The sequence below is a fragment of the Felis catus genome, chromosome B2, assembly GCF_018350175.1.
Source record: "Felis catus isolate Fca126 chromosome B2, F.catus_Fca126_mat1.0, whole genome shotgun sequence".
NCBI classification, from domain to species: Eukaryota; Metazoa; Chordata; class Mammalia; order Carnivora; family Felidae; genus Felis; species Felis catus.
The window spans coordinates 52,077,094-52,083,093 of record NC_058372.1 but is presented as its reverse complement, the minus strand read 5'-3'; positions in this window follow the sequence as shown (position 1 = coordinate 52,083,093).

Here is a 6,000-nt window from a genome sequence, read left to right as displayed (position 1 = left end):
GTATAATACACCACATAGCCTTCTCAGATTGGCTTCTTTCACTTAGCAATAGGCATTTAAGGTTCCTCCATTTTTTTTTTTCAGAACTCATGAGCTCATTTCTTTTTATTGGTCAATAATATTCCACTGTCTAGATGTACCACAGTTTATTTATCCATTTACCTCCTGAAGGAGAGCTTGGTTGCTTCCAAATTTGGGGAATTATGAATAAAGCTGCTATAAACATCAGCATGCAAGTTTTTGTGTGAACAATAACTTTTCAGTTCCTTTGGGTAGATGCCAAGAAACATAATTGCTGGATCATATGGCTAAGGTGTATTTGGTTTTACAAGAAACTGCTGAATTGTTTTTCAAAGTGGCTATACCATTTTGTATTTCCTCCAGCTATGTATGAGAATTCCTGTTGCTCTGCATTCTCATAGTATTTTACTGTCATCTGTCTTCCAGATTTTGGCCATTCTAATAGTTATGTACTGGTATCTCATTGTTTTAATTTGTATTTCCCTAATACCATATGATGTGGATCATCATAGGCTTAATTGCCAAATGTATATCTTTTTTGGTGAGGTGACTGATAATGTCTTATAGTCATTTTTAAGTGAGTTGTTTTCTTATTATGAGATTTAGGAACTCACTACATTTCAGATAACAGCTCTTTACCAGATGTGTCTTTTGAAATGTTTTTCCCAGTCTACGACTTGTCTTCTAATTCTCTTGATATTTTCTTTTGCAGAGAAGTTTTTAATTTTAATGAAGTCCAAGATTTATTAATATTTCTTACATGGATTGTGTCTACGGTGTTGTATCTAAAAAGGCATCGCCAGATCCAAGGTCATCTAGGTTTTCTCTTATGTTGTTTCCTAGTGGCTCTATAGTTTTGTGTTTTACATTTAGGTTATGATTACTTTTAGTTAACTTTTGTGAAGAGTGTAATGTCTGTGTCTAGATTCAGTTTTCAGTATGTGGATGTCCAAGTGTTCCATCACTGTTTGTTGAAGAAACTATCTTTGCTCCATTATATTGCTTTTGCTCCTTTGCCAAAGATCAGTTGACTATATACATGGGAGTCTATTTTGGGATTCTTTTTTCTGTTCCAGTGATCTATTCGCCTATTCTTTTTCCAATACCACATTGTGTCAATAAGTATAGCTTTACAGTTAGTCTTGAAATCAGGTAGCATCAATCCCCCAACTTTATTATTCTCTTTCAATATTATACTCCCTATTCTGAGTCTTTTGCTTCTCCTAATAAATTTTAGAATCAATTAGTGGATATACATAAAATAATTTTCTGAGATTTTAATTGAGATTGCATTGAATCTATACATCAGTTTGCAAAGAATTGAATCTTGCCCATATTTGGTCTTCCTATCCACAGTCATGGGGTATCTTTTCATTTATTTAATTCTTCTTTGATTTTATTTCTCAGGGTTTTATAGTTTTCTTCATACAGATCTTATATACATGTTGTTGGATTTATACCTAATACTTCATTGTGGAGTGCTGACGTAAATGGCACTATGTTTTTAATTTCAGATTCTATTTGTTCATGGGGTACCTGAGTAGCTCAGTTGGTTAAGCATCCAACTCTTGATTTCAGCTCAGGTCATGATCTCACGTTCATGAGATTTGAGCCCTGTCTGGGGCCTTGTACTGACAGCATGGAGCCTGCTTGGGATTCTCTCCCTCTCTCACTCTTTGACCCTCCCTCACTTGTGCATGTGTGAGCTCTCTTTCAAAATAAATAAATAAACACTAAAAAAAATCTATTTGTTCATTGTTCATATATAGGAGATATTTATTCTTATGGTTGAAGGATTGCAAACATTTTTCTCCCAGATGGTAAGATTCTTTAGTAATAAAATTAATTAAAGTTGTGTACTGATAATTGTGGCAGAAATCTTCCTGAAGAATAAAATTTTTTATTCAGTGAATGTCTGTTATAAATGAGCCAATATGTGTAATTTATTAATATTTGGCTAGGATAGAGAGTGAAATAAAAGTCAATTCAAAAGCTAATGATTTGTACCAATCTTTTTTGGAAAAAGGAATGAACAATTTGGTTTAAACATTTATTTTTATTTTACATAACATAAACCTATTCAATTCTACATGATCAACAATAAAGTTGTATAATTGAGTAGCTTTTTAAAATTTATGTAATATATTTAATGTTCTGACTTTAAACTCTTCTACTAAAATCAATAATAAGTATTTGTTGAGTGAGTAATCACATACGGGCATAATTTTTATGAGTGTATAACACCAATCAAATATCTAAACTTCAAGTTAAAGACCTACCATTAAACAATATTGCTCAGTTTGATTTTTCCTGTTATTTGAAACTCTATTTTTGGTGAATACTTTTACAGTTAGTAAGAAATTTAATATTGCCAACAATATGTAAATCTTCCAGGAAGTCTCTTTATTTGTTTGTTAATTATTTGATTTGTTAATCACTACCTGCTTTTTCCAAAACAGACTGCCTATATATATATATATATATATATACACACACACACACACACATATAAACACATATATCACAAAATGATATAAAATAAAAATTAAAAACAAATAAATAAATGAGGATATTGGGAAGAAGATAAAACAACCACAGGAGAGATAAGATAAAATCAGGAATTAAGTTTCCCAAATGGTTATGATGGTATCAGGTATCTCATTTATGTCTAAAAGATACAAACACTTATGGAGGCATAAATATATATAAAAATGATACCTAAAAGAGTTTTCTCTTTTGGATTTCCTTAAGACAATATTTTATAATGGAAGGAACAATGTCTTTAACAGGAAACTTCTAAAAGCTACTGTATCAAATTTACTAGGTTTTATCCCCTCATAAATTATCTCCTTATAGGACAATATTCTGAAGAAAAATATATTAAACATACTTTACAAAGAGTCAGATGATGTGATCTTGCAATTAGAGTCCACAAAATTAGCAACTAATAATATAGGATTCCCAGTTAAATATAAATTTCAGAAAAACAACAAATAAATTTTAGTTCAAGTATGTCCCAAATATTGCATATAGCATACTTATACTAAAAAGATTATTTTTCACTTATCTGAAAATTAATTTAACTGGACTTGCTATATTTTATGTAACTACTCTACTTGGCATAAATTCTCAGTTGGCCATGCTTAATTCAGAGAAATATGTTACAGTGTTGAAGGAAAGAGTACTGGACTGAATGGCCTACAGAATATCCTTTGACTGAGTTTTTGGCAAACATCTAGATCATGTGGATCTGTGTGATCTGTGTAGTCATGTAGAGTTTCATACTTGTTTAATGTTTTTCAGTCACCATCTTAAAATTTTAATAATTTTGAATAAGACATGCAACATTATCATTTTTCACTGGAATCCACAAATTACACGGCCAGTCTTCTATGTAGCAGCAGTGAATCCAGTGTTGATGTTCGGGTTACAGTTCTTTTAAGTTGCTGAATAAGGCAAGTACCAAATGCTTCCATAGTTAAAGTATCTGTAGGAAGGATTAAAATCCTCATAGGCAAGCTGCAAAGCTTATGAGGGAATCATGCCTGAATATACAGCCTTTCCAAACACATATGGAGGTTGGTCGGGGGAATTACCACAGGGCCAAAAGTAAGAACAAAGAAAATTTGGTATGACTATCAAAAAGAAAGAAAGAAATTATGAGGAAAGGATTAAGAGAAAAATAGTAATCATGTCTAAATTGCACACAAGTATTCCTATTTTGAAAAATCTATTTCTAACAATCTCTAAGCTAAAAGAACTACTTTCAAACTATGATCTTTCATTCACCAATAGTTTTCATTATTTTTTAAAGTCTCTGACTCTTCCTCTACTGTTTTTCTATTCTTACTCCACTGTTAATAATTCATTTTCCTCCTCTTGCTTATTAAAGTGAACATTTCCTAGTTTCCACATAGTAGCCATCTGCTATTTTCTGCACGCATATTCAGCCTCAGAAATTCATTTCCACCCTCTCACCCCTTTGCACTGAAATATAGACTCCAAAAGGATAGTCCTATCTAGCCATATGTTTTCCAATGTATCCTTAGCTGCTAGCACTGTACATTTAAATATAGAAAGCAATGGATAAAATTGTTGAATACATACATAAGTGACCTTTAACTGTTTCTTCTCTGTGCATATTTCCTGAGTCTTGATTTCTATCCTTGGCATTTCTCGAAAGCTCTTCAGAAATGGGTTTCCTAGCACTTATTGGGTATATCTGTATGTATGCCCAACCACTGCTTCAAAACTAAAACATTCTCAATTAACTTCTGTGATTCCATCAGTAATTTTGTAGTTCCCTGAAGAAAACCTTAGTGTTAAAAACATTCTCTCTCTTCTTTGTTGCTCAGAAGAGCAAACCAAAAATATAGGAAGACAACCATGAATAAAAATAACTGAAAAGTAATGTAATAAATACATTGGACTATGTTAAAAATATTATAGAAAAAGAGTAAACAATTAATTCCAAGGAGTTCAGGGAAAATTTCAGAGGAGGTGATGGTTGAGCAAAGTTTTGGAGACAAGTAATTTTACCAGGTGGAGAAGGGAGGGCAATTACTCTAGGAGACAGGTTTCAACAACTGAAAATCTATAATGTTCCCAGAACCTTCAGGAATTCATTGCAGCTGAACACAAGAATGTATTGGGGGAAAGGGTAGGAGTTCATGAGAGACTGAAGATGAAGCTAGAAAACACTTGCAAATTTTCATTTATATTCTTCAATAGTATTGCTAATTAAAAAAAAATAGTTACTTTACTGGGGCACCTTGGTGGCTCAGTCAGTTAAGCGTCTGACTTTGACTCAGGTCATGGTCTCACGGTTCATGAGTTCAAGCTCCGCATCTGGCTCTATGCTGACAGCTGAGAGCCTGAACCCTGCTTTGGATTCTGTCTCCCTCTTTCCCTGCCGGTTCCCCACTTGCACTCTGTCTCTCTCAAGAATAAATAAACATAAAGAAATGTTGAAAGTTACTTTTCTGATTATTAGACAATACGTATTTATTGCAGAATTCCTCGTGATCCATCAGCTAGACTCACAGCAGCCCCTTCCTTGTCTCACTTGCCCCAAAAGTGGATTACCCTCAATCCACTCTGCACACCATACCACGATTGCCCATGCTAACGGAGTCTTCTTGGCGCTTTCCTAATTGATGTCATAGATAGGATGGATGCTGTGGGACCACCTGCACTTACCTTAAGCTGATGCAGTTATTCACAACCCTGCTGCTTAATGAAAATGTCAATGCCCACAGGCTTAACTACCAGGGATTTTGATGAATTGGTCCGAGGAAGGGGGCCGGTGTCCATGCAGTTGTAAAAAAGCTTCAGGTGATGCTGATGTGCAGCCAGAATGAAAATCACGGAGTTAATTGATAGCTTCTTCTTGCCTCACAAACAACTGATCGTCCACATTTGGCTTGAATATTTCCATCTTCCTGAAGCAAGCTAAGCTATTTTCAGCCAATTCTATAAAATATTTCCTATGTAAAGCTAAAATTGGCCTTTATCTATCTTTACCCACGGAACTAGTTCTACCCTGTGACATTGCAAATAAGTTTATCCTTTTTCACATGACAGCCTAATTTCTTGAACATTGGCTAACATGGTCTTCCTGAGGATTCTTTCCCCCTAGCTAAACATATAGAATTAAAAAAAAATAAATAAATAAAACTGATGGTTTGCTGATAGCCTAGTCCGTCCCTGGCCAGGCATAGAACTTATCACATTCTATAGCTCACAAAAATTTACACTTCGAAATGACTTGCATTCCTGAAAGACACTGTTTACAAACAGACTCAGATGGCCTTGGATCATTACACAAGCCAGAAAATTCCTTTTTCTTGTTATCAAACACAGGAATGCCTGGTCTATATCAAAATGACTGGAACAGAATACAGCTGGAATATTTTACTTTAATGATTTGAAGGATAAATACAGAGCAAAAGTACTATAATATACTATACTATAAGCTAT